This window comes from Somniosus microcephalus, chromosome 5 (assembly GCF_052327205.1).
Source record: "Somniosus microcephalus isolate GS21.2 chromosome 5, FLI_Smic_1.0, whole genome shotgun sequence".
In the NCBI taxonomy this organism is placed as follows: Eukaryota; Metazoa; Chordata; class Chondrichthyes; order Squaliformes; family Somniosidae; genus Somniosus; species Somniosus microcephalus.
The window spans coordinates 283,130,798-283,147,702 of NC_140991.1; the positions used below are offsets into that span (position 1 = coordinate 283,130,798).

The 16,905-nt window shown below is 44.8% G+C and overlaps 1 protein-coding gene across 1 annotated transcript in view; it reads right to left on the reverse strand.

Annotated features, from left to right (window-relative positions):
- Positions 1–10,986, reverse strand: part of LOC147117770 (collagen alpha-6(VI) chain-like) — a 207,914-nt gene extending 196,928 nt beyond the window's left edge. Inside the window, exons 1-2 of the mRNA XM_085989030.1 lie at positions 10,862–10,986; positions 10,373–10,426 (exon numbers count right to left, since the gene is read on the reverse strand). The gene's annotated coding sequence lies outside the window, so the exon portion shown is untranslated. The remainder of the gene's footprint in view (positions 1–10,372; positions 10,427–10,861) is intronic.
- Between the last annotated feature and the right edge of the window lie 5,919 nt (positions 10,987–16,905).

The window sequence follows — 16,905 nt, forward strand, 5'->3', positions numbered from 1 at the left end:
TTAGGATGGAGGTGGCCCAGTCCCTTCTTCTGCCGAGTCCAAAGATAGCCCTGCAGGAGAAGGTACCACATCTTCTGATAAAGTAGCTGCCTGGGCTTCCATGATGAACAACTCTACTCTCATCATTTGAGCGGGGCAACAGGGAAATTGAGATGTGCCATCACTTCGAGAAACATCTCCATGCAACAATGCATAGCCAGAGCAGTGTGGGAGCAGACCGCTGGGCAGCAGTGCGATAGCTGAAGCCCTGCATTGTGGCTGGCTCAATCGGAGTCACCAGCATAATTAACTTGGAGGAGATAGACTGCTATAGAGAATCACCATAAAATGGAGCCACTCTTTGCTGGAAGGCTTCCTGCAGCGGAACTTTCAAAGTCTGGTTGCTAGAATGGAACCGTTCCTAACCCCAAACATTTCTTGGGTGGAAATCAAAGCCTACCTTTAAGGGATGCTGACACAGGAAATTGCTGGTCGTGATCTTGGCACACATCTGGCACATGCTGAGAGCATCAAGAAATAATGAAAACAGCTAATGTCGTGTTATAGGGCAAGGTCAGCCTATGTGGACACAGACACAGTCAGTGCCTCAGGAACAAAATGCCTTCTCCACAAGCTTGAAGTTTGTGTGGAGTGATCCATAAATGTAGTATTTCTATTTCGAGGTTTTTGATGCTTTTTTAATAAAAAGTCTAGATATTTTCTAGTTCCACATTTCAAACCACTCCCCATGCCTCAGACAGTACTTTCACTTGTAGCGTGTCCAGGGATCAAAAGCTCTCTTCACTTTGTTTTGGTTTTTATCACGTGCCCTCACGTGATTTTTTTTTACTTCAGAAGGCGGCAGGATACACTAGATTAGTCTGTAACTTAGGGTTTTATTGCCTAACTCATTTAATGGATAGTGAAGAGTAAGTGAACTGTGGCAATGATACTCTGTAGCTTTTACAATAGTTATCAAGCTTAACTAACACGTCAAGTAAGTAGAAAGTAACAGTCATGACTGCTCCGCTAAGCTAAAATATAGATCGGGCTGGATTTAGCTCAGTGGCAGGTCTACAACTGGAAGCACACTGGAAACTGTACTTCCACCCATCGGTGTTCCACTGCCAAGAGCCAGCCCAATTTTCCTCATTGATCTTTCATTAAGTCTTCATGGCAGGCTCTTGGTGTCCATGAGAAAAATCATAGGGACATTAAAAATTGTGTTTTTTTTTAGAAACATAGACAAATAGGAGCAGGAGTAGACCATTCAGCCCTTCGAGCCTGCTCCGCCATTCAATATGATCATGGCTGATCCTCTATCTCAATACCATATTCCCGCTCTCTCCCCATACCCCTTGATGCCTTTTGTGTCTACAAATCTATCTATCTCCTTCTTAAATATATTCAGTGACTTGGCCTCCACAGCTGTCTGGTAGAGAATTCCACAGGTTCACCATCCTTTGAGTAAAGAAATTTCTCCTCATCTCAGTCCTAAATGTCCTACCCCGTATCCTGAGACTCTGACCTCTCATTCTAGACCCCTCAGCCAGGGGAAACATCCTCCCTGCATCCAGTCTGTCTAGCCCTGTCAGAATTTTATAAGTTTCAATGAGATCCCCTCTCATTCTTCTAAACTCTAGTGAATACAGGTCTAGTCGACCCTGTAATGTATATACCTTTAAGGGGGGAACTACTTTTTACAGCTCATGTATACTGCAGTACCGGCAGTAACCACACCTGTATATAGCACTGAGTAGTAATCTGTACAGTTCAGTTCCAGAGTGAGCCTCGTTGAGTAAACACCTGTGTACCGTTCCCCTGCCGTCTTGTGTCTTATTACTCTCGGACACAACATTGGCGACGAGACAAATTCGATCCTACCTGCAACTCTGCATCACCTCCCAGGGATTCGTTCCTGGAGACCAGTAGATTGGAGGTCAAGGCCAGAGACACGGGCATCAACCATGGGCAACCGCCCAGTCATCCAGCAGAGACTCGAGAATTGCGGGGGAGGCTGTTGAGAGCCAGGCTTGGCTTTCCAGTCGCGGTGGTCCAGCGAAACGGGCTGGCAACAGGTAGTGCGCAGACCCTTCCCGGACAGCGGCGGGCTAGAGCCTGACCGAGCGGCACAGCAATGGGCCGAGCAGCGTCGACGGGGGAGAGAGAGAGAGGGCAGAGCACACAGGATGCAGCCGGTGTTCAGGGGCCGAGCAGCGTCAAGGAGAGGGAGAGAGACGCGCAGAAACCCGCGAGGCGCCACCATTGCCACGAGGACCGCCGAGAGTGGCGTTGGCAGCAGCGCAGGAGAAGCGCGTGAAACCTACAGGGCGCCGCCATTGCCACGAGGACCGCCGAGAGCGGCGTTGGAAGCAGCGGGGGAGGAAGGAAAGCGCGAGAGATGACATTTTAAGCCATTTTAAACCACACCCAAAATGCCGAAGAGTGGCAGTATCACCGCATTTGAAAATGAAGTCAAAGATTGGACTACATATGTTGAATGAATAGAGGTATACTGCAAGGCAAATGAGGTGTCAGATGACAAGAAAGCGCCGGTATTGTTAAATTTAATGGGTGCAAAGACGTATGGCTTATTACGAAATCTAGTAACCCCAGCGAAATCAGTGGAAAAGAGTTTTGGAGGCATAGTGACGATACTACAGGAACATTTAAACCCCACACCGCTGCTGATAGCAGAAAGATTCAAGTTTCACAAACGGAACCAGCATAAGGATGAAAGCAATGCTGAATATTTAACAGAACTGCGCAAACTATCGAAACACTGCCAGTTTGGAACGGGACTGGCAGATACCTTAAGGGACAGGTTTGTGTGTGGGCTTCAAAGTGAAGGAACCCAGAAACGGCTTTTATCTGAAAAGGACCTTACACTGGACAAGGCTTTCAGCATTGCGGTATCATATGAAGCAGCAGCACGGGGCGCTGCAGAGATACAACAGAGACCGCAAGAATATGGCACAAACGAAATGTCATACAGAACAGAGAAGTGCTATCGCTGTGGCAGAACAACACACGACCGCAATGATTGCTGGTTCAAAGACAAAGTGTGCAGACAGTGTGGAAAAGTAGGACACATAGCACGAGTCTGCAGGTCGGGAAAGAAAACCAGCAATAAGAAATCTCCAAAAGAAAAGTACAAGAAGGTACATAAGGTGACGGAGAATAGTTCAGACGAACAAAAGAGTGACACCGACTCCGAAAACAGGGAGCTGAGTTGTCTGAAACTACATAATGTGATCAAAACGGAGGATCACCAAACCATTTGGGTCACTCTCAAGATAGCAGGAGTCCAGGTAAAAATGGAATTGGACACAAGATCAGCCCTAACAGTCATAAACCGATGGGACTACGAGCGGCTATTCTCACACATACCCTTGAGAGACACAAAAATTATTTTGAAGACGTACACGGGGCAAAAAGTCTACCCCAAAGGAAAAATAAGGGTGACCGTTATATATAACAGTAAGGAAACACCAAAACTAGACCTGTATGTATTGCAAGATGGAGGACCAACATTACTGGGACGTGAATGGATCCGGAAAATACAGCTGGATTGGCATTCCATACAAGCACTGACTGTGGCTGCCAAAAAGGATGACGACGTCACACCTGGGTGACTGTCAAAGATCCTAACCGACGCGCAAGAAGTGTTCCAGCAAGGACTCGGAACACTAAAAGGCATGACAGCAACAATTAAAATCGAAGAAAACGCAAGCCCAAAATTTTTTAAGGCCAGACCGGTACCTTATGCGATCCGCCCAGCCGTCGAAGCAGAGCTGGAGAGTTTGGAACGTTCAGGAGTACTGTCCAAGGTAGACTGGAGCGAGTGGGCTACACCCATCGTCCCTGTGATGAAAAAGTCGTTGAGCAGCACGCCTGGGGAACCAAGGAAGGTTCGCACCTGTGGGGACTTTAAGGTAACAGTGAACCCAGTCCTTCACACCGTACAATATCCACTTCCGCGGATTAAAGATATTTTCGCCTCGCTATCTGGAGGGAAACGTTTCACTAAGATTGATCTGGCCCAGGCGTATCTGCAAATGGAGATAGAAGAAGCATCAAAAAAATACCTCATAATCAACACCCATAAAGGTCTCTACCAATACAACCGGCTGGTATTCGGGGCAGCATCAGCTCCGGCTATTTGGCAAAGGGCAATGGAACAAGTCCTGCAAGGGATCCCAGGGACCCAGTGTTATTTGGACGACATCCTGGTCACGGGCGAAAATGACAGTGATCACCTCGCCAACCTGGAGCAGGTGCTCACTAGATTGAAGGAATATGGGCTCCGAGCTAACCGCCCCAAATGCGAGTTTTTTAAAAAACAGATCTCATATTGTGGCCACGTTATCGATAAAGAGGGGTTACATAAGTCCCCAGAGAAGATTGAGACAGTAGTCAAGGCTCTAGCACCGGAAAACGTGTCACAACTGAGGTCGTTCCTCAGGCTGGTAAACTACTACCATAAGTTCTTGCCAAATTTGTCTACAATACTACACCCACTGAACACCCTACTGCAAACTGGGGTGCCATGGAAGTGGAGTGACGAATGTAAACGAGCTTTCCAGAAGAGCAAAATACTAATCACATCGAAAGAGGTATTGGTCCATTTCAACCCGGCACTACCAGTTCAGTTGGCGTGTGATGCGTCACCTTACGGCATTGGAGCGGTGCTGTCGCACAAATTCTCGGACGGCTCAGAGAGGCCAATAGCCTTTGCGTCACGATCACTAACCTCAGCCGAGCGTAACTACGCCCAGATTGACAGGGAGGCCCTCAGCCGAGTGTGGTGACTGAAAAAGTTCAATCACTATCTGCACGGGCAGAAATTCAATTGCTGACTGACCACCAGCCTCTTGTCTCCATTTTTAATCTGAAGAAGAGCGTTCCGGTGATGACTGCGCAACGACTACAAAGATGGTCACTCTTTCTAGGGGCGCACCACTATGAGATTGAATATAAGGGCACGAAACAGCATGGAAATGCTGATGGGCTAGCACGCCTGCCACTGCCTACTGCGGAGGAAGCACCAGCAGTGGATCCTGTCGAAATATTTCATTCAACTATAGTGGAATACCTACCGGTAACTAATGCTCATATAGAACAGGAGACCCGAAATGACCCGACACTGTCTCGGGTATATGATTTCACGGTGAAGGGGTGGACAGCACATGGCGACTCACTGTTGCCAGCATTCTCGACAAGAAGAGAACAGCTGTCAGTGTGCCGGGCGACCTTGATGTGTGGATCCCGAGTGGTAATTCCACCCAAGTTAAGGGATAGAGTGCTCAATGAGCTTCATGAGGGTCATCTGGGAGGGGTAAAAATGAAAAGCCTTGCCAGGGCTTATGTGTGGTGGCCGGGAAGCAATAAACAAATCGAGGACCTGACCAAGAGCTGCTCAGGATGCCAGAAAATCCAAAATGCACCACCACATGCCCCTCTACACCCATGGGAGTGGCCCTCATCTCCATGGCAAAGGGTGCATATTGATTTTGCTGGTCCATTCATGGACTCAATGTTTTTAATAGCCGTGGATGCGCACTCGAAATGGCCTGAGGTCATCAAAATGTCCTCCACCACCACGGAGAAAACTATTGCAGTCCTACGGACCATTTTTGCCAGGAATGGCTTGCCAGAACAGATTTGCTCCGATAACGGACCACAGTTTGTGTCCGAAGAGTTCCGGAGGTTTATGAAGAAGAATGGGGTAAGGCATTACACATCCGCCCCGTATCATCCAGCCACAAATGGATTGGCTGAGAGGTTCGTACAAACCTTTAAGAAGGCAATAAAGGCTATGTACAATGACAACATTCCGCTGCAGCATAAGGTGGACAATTTACAATTTCCTGTTCGCCTACCGGAATGCGACACATGCAGTCACCAACCAGGCCCCGGCCATGATGTTCTTTAACCGAAGGTTAAGATCTCGCCTGGATTTGCTCAGACCAAACGTACGAAGAGATGTTGAGAGTAAGCAATTCCAGCACATCCATGAGAAGCCAACAAGGAGCTTCAATGTAGGATAACCAGTCTTGGCCCGCGACTACCGAACTGAAAAATGGCAGCCAGGAACGATATGCACACGGCAGGGCCCACTAATGTACACAGTGGACGTTGGGGAGAACATCGTGAGACGCCATGCTGACCAGATCCTAGAGTCACAGGAACAAGTCAACCCCATGTCTCGCCCATACATACCTGGTGAGGAACCCAGTGTACAGGTCGCATCTACCCCAGAAACAGTAGCATCGGAAGCTGATGACCCAACCGATGACAGGGTGCCAGAATCGCCTCTGCACCAAGAGCGAGACACTCGGGAAAGGCGCTATCCAGAAAGGATCAGGAAGCCTCCCCAAAGACTGAATATATAAATGGACTATTTTCAGCTAACGTTGTATGTTAAAAGTCTTAATTGTAATTAGTTTGATATTTAATTGTTAAATGAGTGTTATGGTACTGTTAATCTAAAAGGGGAGGAATTGTAATGTATATACCTTTAAGGGGGGAACTACTTTTTACAGCTCATGTATACTGCAGTACCGGCAGTAACCACACCTGTATATAGCACTGAGTAGTAATCTGTACAGTTCAGTTCCAGAGTCAGCCACGTTGAGTAAACACCTGTTGTACCGTTCCCCTGCCGTCTTGTGTCTTATTACTCGCAGACACAACAGACCCAATCTCTCCTCATACGACAGTCCTGCCATTCCAGGAATCAGTCTGGTGAACCTTCGCTGAATTCCCTCTATGGCAAGTATATCCTTTCTTAGGTAAGGAGACCAAAACTGCACACAGTACTCCAGGTGTGGTCTCACCAAGGTCCTGTATAACTGTAGTAAGACATCCTTGCTCCTATACTCAAATCCTCTTGCAATGAAAGCCAACATACCATTTGCCTTCCTAACTGCTTGCTGCACCTGCATGTTTGCTTTCAGTGACTGGTGTACAAGGTCACCCAGGTCCCTTTGTACATCAACCTTTCCCAATGTATCACCATTTAAATAATACTCTGCGTTTCTGTTTTTCCTACCGAAGTGGATAACGTCACATTTATCCAGGTTATACTGCATCTGCCATGTATATGCCCACTCACTCAACTTGTCTAAATCGCCTTGAAGCCTCTTTGCATCCTCCTCAAATTCTCTGTGAATACTTTTGTTTATTAGTTATAAAAATATTGGACATGGGAAGAACGGCTGTTTGACTGACAGTCAATAATCATCCAATCGCGTAATGAAGAATCCGTTCACTTTCTGATTACCGTGGAAAGGTGGGACGCCAGGAGGATGGATAGGTCGGGCAACTAATGGCAGAAGTGTGGGGTGGGGAGGGGTGGATCGAGTCAGGGGGTCCTCCTGGAATATGTCCAACCAGATTTGTCAACCCTACCTCAAAGGAAGGTGGTCAACAAAGAGCAGGATTGAGGCCCATGGCAGGAGGTGGCCTTGGCAGTGTGTGCCACCTCCAGCAATTCCCACATGACTATTCAATGTCAGAAGGGCAGCCAGGGCAGCAGGAAGCAGTCATACCCTGTAACTGAGCACTGAAATAGCAAGTTTCCCAGTTGCAGTGACCCTTCCATCACTGATAAACACCATCTGTAACTTAATAGCAATGTGCAGGGGGCACAACACGCCTTCCTGCTCCAACAAGTGTTCTTTTACTTACAAATAAATGGCTGACATAGATTGCTGAATTATATACAGACCGCTCAGACCTGGGGCCAATATACACTCGAATAAGCACCTACATCTCCAAAATTAACACCGAACTGTAAATCATTATTTTCTTATGTCTAACACAGGTAAGTACATGAGGAATAAATAAACAGATGGGTGATAGGTGAGATGAAGTAGTAGAGTGGGAGGAGGCTTGGGTGGAGCATAAGCACCGGCATACACCTGTTGGGCCGAATTGCCCATTTCTGTGCTGTAACTTCTATGTAATTCTATGTAATATAGCATTATGTAAAAAAATACTTGCATTTACATAGCACCTTTCTCGACCTCAGGACGTCCCAAAGTGCTTTGCAGCCAATTAATACTTTTTTTTAAGTGTAGTCACTGTTGTAATGTGGGAAACGCGGCAGCCAATTTGCGCACAGCAAGCTCCCACAAACAGCAATGTGATAATGACCGGATAATCTGTTTTTGTTATATTGGTTGAGGGATAAATATTGGCCAGGACACGGCGGATAATACCCCTGCTCTTCTTCGAAGTAGCGCCATGGGATCTTTTACGTCCACCTGAGAGAGCAGACGGGACATCGGTTTAACATCTCAGCCGAAAGACGTCAAACCATAGGCCAAAAAGGTATAGACAAAGTGAAAATTACCGTCTATGACAGATCACTGATGTAAAAATGTTTGGTTCACAACATTAAAGCGTTATTTACCCGAATTGCTCAGTCCAAAGAGGACTCGAACTGAGCAGTAAATCCACAGGCCTGGATTCCAATTTAGATCTACATTTCCTGCCTGGGTCCGGAGTTTCTTTCCCCAGTACAGGGCCACAGATAAGGAAGGTGTTGAGGGCGCTCTGAAAAACCTGTCGGCAGAAACTGCCGATCTACTGATGGGGCTGTGGAGAGCAGGTGAACGGGAGGGAGGGAGGGGTAGAATTTTAAGTGGCCAGTTTCCCTAATACAATCAATCACAAGGTGATCAATTGCATTAGGGAAACTGGTATAATAGAGAAATGGGCATATTCTAATTTTTTTCAAGTGATTCTTGGAATCACATCAAATAACCCCACCCCCACCTGAGGTACACATCCCAAGGAGTCCCACAAATGGCCCCAACATCCGCCCAAGATATTTGAACAAATGGGCCAGGGTTAGGGGAACAACCAAGGGGCAGATAGAAGTCTCGACCCACCGAAGATTAGGAAGTTCAGACCCCCATGTTTATGTTCATGAGATTAACAATGTCAGTCTTGCATTTAAGAGCTTACCTTTCATGTTCTGGTCTTGCACAACACATTGCCACTGAAATAATTTTTAAGACAGTCAACCTTCATCTCCAATTATGATTTAAATCTCAGCATTTGAATTTTTGAAAGTAATTCATATACAATTCACATTCTCACAGACGCCTTTCAGTTACTGTATGAACTATAACATGAAGTCCAGCAAGAAAGTTATTTTTAAGTAGAATTTATGTCCTGTATTATTGAAGTCTATAAATTAGAGTGTGAAGTAAATCTGTCAATCCAGGATTTGCATGGAACTTGTTTGCTGGAAAATTTTAGCTATGAGGAAAGATTGGATAGGCTGGGGTTGTTTTCTTTGGAACAGAGGAGTCTGAGGGGAGACTTAACTGAGGTGTATAAAATTTTGAGGGGCCTAGAGTGGATAGGAAGAACCTATTTCCCCTAGCAGAGAGGTCAATCACCAGGGGGCATAGATTTAAAGTAATTGGTAGAAGGATTAGAGGGGAGTTGCGAAGTTTTTTCACCCAGAGGGTGGTGGGGGTCTGGAACTCTACCACCCTTTCAGGCAGTGAGATAGAAACCCTCATTGCATTTAAAAAGTACTTGGATTTGCACTTGAATTGCTGTAAACTACTGGGCTACGGACCAAGAGCTGGAAAGTGGGAGTAGGCTGGATAGCTCTTTTTCGGCCGGCGCAGACACAAATGGGCTGAATGGCCTCCTTCTGTGCTGTAAATTTCTATGATTCTAATACTGCAATGCACACTGGATGATTTTTTAATTGTCTTTTTACTATTTTTTAAAGTTATTTTTACACTATAATTTCACGGTGCATTGTCATATGAGATTTTACCTCCAGCAAATTCTAAGCATGAACATTAACACAATTTCTTACTTTATTAAGAGAATTAAAATTTCCAAGCACTTCCGCCCAGCAGTGAATACATCACATGCAATCCCTTAGAACCCTTCTTCCTTCGGCTGTTCAATTCCTTTATACATTGTAGTTTTCTGAGGCACTTTAAGTCTTGTATTTAATTGCAGCATCTGAATGCTCGGTATCCAGTACGGAGGTTGCACCAATCAGACAACCCCTGTCATCCTCCAGCAACCTCTGGGCTATTATTGTATTCTCATAAACTCCCGTACATTGTTATTATTATACAGTCTCTGTTTCTCTACAAGTTATTGCACAGCTCCATTACAAATAAAATAAACATGTTGCAAATTCAGTACCTGGGGTCACAAAAAAGAGTTCTAAATGTTCTCCAGCTGAACTTTTAAAACAGTTTCACAGCGTAATCTACACAACCAGAAGACGCCAGTACAATCTAGAATATTTTACAACCAGAAGAGACCGTGATCTCGCTGACAGGTTACAAGGCTGAGAGAAGTTTCCCCAGATACACATCCAGAGGGGAGTGCCGGTTTTTCCTACCTGTCCGACTCTACACGGTGGCTACACCGTCGTCGCGACTTTTGCCCGCCACACCTGCAAATGAAAACATTTTAAGTTCCACTTACAATCTCAGGTCCCTTTCATGCAAATGTGTGTTTTTAGTTCTTCGGTTGACTCTCTGCACTATAAGGAAAGCGAAAAAGTGCAGATAATCATCTCACTTTGAAGTTTTAATGAAGCTCAAATCTATCACTGCATCTGGTAGCTTCAAAACAAACTTTTTATCAATCCCATCAGATTGCATAAACAAATGTACAAATAGTCCATACATAGTAACCTTAATGTAGCTAATTATGTCCCAGAATGGAAGTTCTCTCTACTACCATAGCCTTCATCCAAGATAGTCAATTAAACATCTCCTTCCAAAACTCTCCCCATTACACACCTTCATGTAAACTGCAGATACAAGACTATGTTTGCATTTCATAAAGGTGTGAAACCTATATTTAAAAAAAACACCTTCCTCACCTTGCCAGTGGATTTGCTAGCACGAGTATGTGAGATGAGAGGGTTACTTACTCCACGGCCCATCAACGGTGACTGGGCTGAGGCACAAAGCTCTGAAACTCATTTTAAAACTGAAACAGCTGACTCCAAACCACACCTCCTCAACAGATCTCTCCAGAGACCCTGGCAACTTATCAGGGACACATTAACAAAGGGCCAATATCCCCAAACGTAACCTCACTTTTCACATTCTCAGGGACCACCCTGCATGTTCTTAGTTCTGATTTTCAGAATTCTCTTATTACCGGTTCACCTCAATCAGGTCCCATGGTATAACTGCAGTCACCTTTAAAAAATCGTGGTATGATTAAAAAAGGCACTCATTTATACTCCTCAACCTACTGTATTGAAGGTAGATGTCACTTGCATTGGAAACATTCTCTAACTCTCACTGGAAGAATCACAGAGACATAAAGACTGATCATAAAACAGACCAAAAATAAACAAAGCAGATTCCTTCACTTCCTCCCTCCTCTCTACTTCCCAGTACAAATGTTGTTTACACTGGCACAAAGTATGATTGCACAGGAAACTGGGAGTAAGACAGCGCTTACAGACAGTTGGGTCCCACTCCAGAGACTTGAGCACATAGTCTAGGTGACACTGTCAGAGATGCTGTTATTCAGATGAGACGTTAAACCGAGGACTCGTCTGCCTCTCAGGTGGATGTAAAAGATCCCATGGTACTATTTTGAAGAAGGGCAGGATGTTCTTCCATATTTATCCCTCAAGTATGAACCAACATCACAAAAACAGAATATCTGGTCATTTTTCACATTGTTATTTGTGGGATCTTGCTGTGCACAAATTGGCTGTCACGTTTCCTACATTACAACAAGTCTACACTTCAAAAGTAATTCATTGGCTGTAAAGCACGTTGGGATATCCTGAGGTTGTGAAAAGTGCTATATTAATGCAAGTTCGTTCTTTCTTTATTAGTGAGTGCTTATGGTTAGCAGGTGTCCATCTCACACATGAGGACATGATGCACATGGGTGCAGCAGAGTAACTGCTGGGGCACTGCTGTAATTGGCCTTGGAGTGGGGTGCAATGCAGATTCACCAGAATTATAGCAAGGTGACGTAAGAAAACTACTAGGCACTTGGTCTAAGTATTAAACAAGGCTTTAATCAACTGTTTTTCAACATGGAGATCTAGTTGTGCCCTTCACTAGTTCCTGTTTGCACATTCTCCCCGTGTTTGCGTGGGTTTCCTCCGGGTGCTCCGGTTTCGTCCCACAGTCCAAAGATGTGCGGGTTAGGTTGATTGGCCATGATAAAAATTGGCCCTTAGTGTTAGGGGGGATTAAATACATGGGGTTACGGGGATAGGGCTTGGGTGGGATGGCTGTCGGTGTAGGGACCGGGTGCTAGGGTTTGGATGATCAGCCATGATCTCGTTGAATGGCGGAGCAGGCTCGAAGGGCCGAATGGCCTACTCCTGCTCCTATCTTCTATGTTTTCTATGTTTTCTATGTTAAAGAATGGCCTGAGCAAGCTGGGCCCACGCTCGAGTATTTATAGAATCCCTGGACAGCGCCACCAGCAGGCTGCCCAGTATCATTTCATAAGGCATTTCCACATGAATGACAAGATACATGTCACAAGGCTTAAAGGATTAAATGATGAGGTCAGGTTGCATAAACTTGGCTTGTATTCCCTTGAGTTTAGAAGGTTGAGGGGTGATCTAATCAAGTTGTTTAAAATGATAAAGGGATTCAGTAGAGTAGATACAGTTAAACTATTTCCTCTGGTGAAGGAATCTACCACTGGAAGTACACTGGAAGCTGCACTTCCACCCATCGGTGTTCCACTGCCAAGAACCAGCCCAATTTTCCTCATTGAACTTCCATTAAGTTTTCAAGACAGGCTCTTGGTGCTATTAGCACCGTCCATTGGGAGTCCTCCTCGGGGGCGGGAGGTGGGGGTGGGGGGGAGGTGATGGGAAACGAGGAAGAAATTCCAATAGTATTACAGCAGCTGAAAGGGGCGAGTCAGCCATGGTGTGTCTGTAACAAAGTGGCTCACTGCAATGTCTGAGGCCGGCACTTCGCCAGGGGACAGAACCCACAAACGTATAGGTTCTGTACCCGAGGCTTTACTGTCTGTGACCCAGAGAAGGAGGACTCTATTTATTTTTGACCTCAAGGTAGGGTTGCCAAACCTCCATGATTGTCCTGGAGTCTCCAGAAATTAAAGATTAACCTCTAGGATGCTGAGAACCCATGAGAAAAATCATAGGGACATTAAAAATTGTGTTTTTTTTTTAGAAGCATAGAAACATACAAAAATAGGAGCAGGAGTAGGCCATTCGGCCCTTCGAGCCTACTCCACCATTCAATATGATCATGGCTGATCCTCTATCTCAATACCATATTCCCACTCTCTCCCCATACCCCTTGATGCCTTTTGTGTCTACAAATCTATCTATCTCCTTCTTAAATATATTCAGTGACTTGGCCTCCACAGCTGTCTGTGGTAGAGAATTCCACTCTCCTCATCTCAGTCCTAAATGTCCTACCCCGTATCCTGAGACTGTGACCCCTCATTCTAGACCCCCCAGCCCGGGGAAACATCCTCCCTGCATCCAGTTTGTCTAGCCCTGTCAGAATTTTATACGTTCCAATGAGATCCCCTCTCATTCTTCTAAACTCTAGTGAATACAGGCCTAGTTGACCCAGTCTCTCCTCATACGACAGTCCTGCCATCCCAGGAATCAGTCTGGTGGACCTTCGCTGCACTCCCTCTATGGCAAGTATAACCTTTCTTAGGTAAGGAGACCAAAACTGCACACAGTACTCCAGGTGTGGTCTCACCAAGGCCCTGTATAACTTTAGTAAGACATCCTTGCACTTGTACAAAAGGCTGATATTTAGAAATATTTAGTAGACGAGAATCATATACATATAAATTCAAGTGTAGCCATTGACCAAATAATATTACCCATAATTACTCCTGGGTAACTAAAAAGCTAAGACTTGTTCAAAATGCAGCTGCGAAGGACAGTCAAAAGCAGTTTTGACTAAGTTTTGATAACAAACAGCCACAGACTGCGAGTGAAAGTTAAATTGCTAAAATAAACATATTATGATGCTAAGTGGAAATTAGAATTCACTTACCAAAACTAATTGCAACGATATTTTAAAAATATTTCGTATAATGACATAAAATGAGAGAGATCACGGAGATAAGGTATTTATCTGGTAGATTAAAGTGAGCTAGTTTGGATACCTCAACACTAGTGAAACAGCGCTGATCTGGGCCCTTGGTATAAAGGCCTTGTTCCAGGGAAGCTAGAAATGAAAGAGATAAAGTAAATTCCAATGGGGTGAAAAACTATAAACAAGATAACACTGAACATGGCAAAGTTGGTGGAAAAATACTGGAAAGGTGGGATGCTACCTTAGTCTGAGTGACAATGGTATTTTGACCATTAGAACCAAAAGGTGATTTTGTTAAAGACCATATATGGACACTGGCAAAACCAACTGTTGATAAGAAAATGGTTAAAACCTCGATACTCAAAGAACAACTTTACACAGATGTACTGCAATAACAAAGGAACAGACTTAAGACGACGTCATCTGTGTCCGAGAGGTCCCAGAGACCAAGGGCTGTGAGCTACTCATTAAAACTATCACCTAATATTAAGTATATTACGCTGTATGCTTAATAAAACTTGATCTATTGCTCAAACATACTGGCTGCTGCCTATTGGTATCTTGTCCAAGAACTCAGAGATCATTAAGATCTTACACTCTGTACTCCAATCCTCTTGCAATGAAGACCAACATACCATTTGCCTTCCTAACTGCTTGCTGCACCTGCATGTTTGCTTTCAGTGACTGGTGTACAAGGACACCCAGGTCCCTTTGTACATCAACATTTCCCAATCTATCACCATTTAAATAATACTCTGCCTTTCTGTTTTCCCTACTGAAGTGGATAACTTCACATTTATCCATGTTATACTGCATCTGCCATGTATTTGCCCACTCACTCAACTTGTCTAAATCGCCTTGAAGCCTCTTTGCATCCTCCTCAAATTCTCTGTGAACACTTTTGTTTATTAGTTATAAAAATATTGAATATGGGAGGAAAGGCTGTTTGACTGACAGTCAATAATCATCCAACCGCGTAATGAGGAATCTGTTCACTTTCTGATTACTGTTGAAAGGTGGGCCGCCAGGAGGATGGATAGGTCGGGCAATTAATGGCAGAAGTGTGGGGTGGGGAGAGGCGGTTCGAGGCAGTAGGTCCTCCAGGAATATATCCAACCAGATTTGTCAACCCTACCTCAAAGGAAGGTGATCAACAAAGAGCAGGATTGAGGCCCATGGCAGGAGGTGGCCTTGGCAGTGTGTGCCACCTCCAGCAATTCCCACATGACTACTCAATGTCAGAAGGGCAGCCAGGACAGCAGGAAGCAGTCATACCCTGTAACTGAGCACTGAAATAGCAAGTTTCCCAGTTGCAGTGACCCTTCCATCACTGATAAACACCATCTGTAACTTAATAACAATGTGCAGGGGGCACCATGTAAGGGGTGGTGTGTGTGGTCAGCTTTGCCTCTGACTCCCTGAGCTGTTCGAATCGCCCCCACTCCCTTGGTTCTAGACTTTGGACTTATTTGGGGGTTGTAATGAACTTGCAACAGACACCTGAGTTGGTCAAAAGAATTAAGATTTTTATTTTGAGACAGGAAAATATACAATACAATAAAACTTATACTCTAAAAGGGGGAACACTTCGGAATCTGCGAGGGAGAATGACAATAGACAAAAATACCTTACCCTCCCAATCCCACTATCCTAACTAGGTTGAAATCCAGAGGACCAGGAAATGCTCACCAAATGACTTTCTTGACAGATTGTAGAGGTTCACGATTTTGGGGTTCTCTTTAGTTGTGGTGGTTGGGGCCTGCCGTACCCCGTACGTGGTAGAAGACTGCACCTGCGTTGGATTATCAGTCTTCACCTGTCCGCTGATGCGGTTGGAGGCGTAGTTGGATTGATCGGGTAAGTACCCAATTTCCTTTGGTTAGGTATAGTTTTTAGAGTCTTTTGTGTCAAATCTTACCCAGGGATAAGTCAAGCTAGCTTGTAGAGTGGAAACAAACTTACGAATTTTTGACTTCTTGTTGGTTGGTTTCTTGTTGGTCGCGTTGGCCCAATATTACCTAGTTGGTGGTAATATTGTTAGTTGTTGGTTTCTTGAGGCCTTTGGTTGCCACGATTTCCTTTTTCTTCCGTTTCATTCTTCTTTCCTCAAGTCTCCGATCCTCCGACTAAGTACGGTGATGATGATAATGAGTAATACCTTTTCTGAATTGTGCTTTCTCTCTCCTATACTGAACTTGAACCTTCTTGAGCTGTGTCCTCAACTGACTCTCTCAACTCGAACTGTACTGTCGAACTGTCTTCTTTCTCAACTGCCCGTTTTCAACTGTCTTTTCTGAACAAGCAGGCCTCAATTATACTGTGTTGAGGCCTGGCTTGTCTGACCACCAAATCTCCTCTGGTCCATTGTTAATTTTGGCGGGCTTGTTAATTTTAATAGGTTTAAATTCTCATCGAGTTTCGGGGCTGGTCCCATCTATTTTTAATTGGCCTTTTAACTGGTTTCGGGATTGCTTCGAATATGCAAAGTGTTTTGGGAAATCTTTCTGAGTGGTTTAAACTGTTGTTTGATTGTTTTCTCCTGTTGGGGCCAGGGTCTCTTTTGTTGACATGTATTGTATTATTCATGTTCTTGATGGCCCTGTAGGTTTCGGCGGGAACAGTCTTTTCCGTGGGCTTATTGTCTTTATGTAGAATGACTGGGACAGTGCAGAACATTCTCAGACAATCTGGCCTTTCCAATACTCAAACTGTCTGTCCCACAGTGTCCAACCCATTCCTTTTGTTGCAGCTTTTCCACAGGCCTGAACATGCCTTTTAAACTAGCAGAAATCCTGGGGTTTTGATTTTAAGTCCTTTTTGGCCCAATATTTCCTTCAAACAGTCC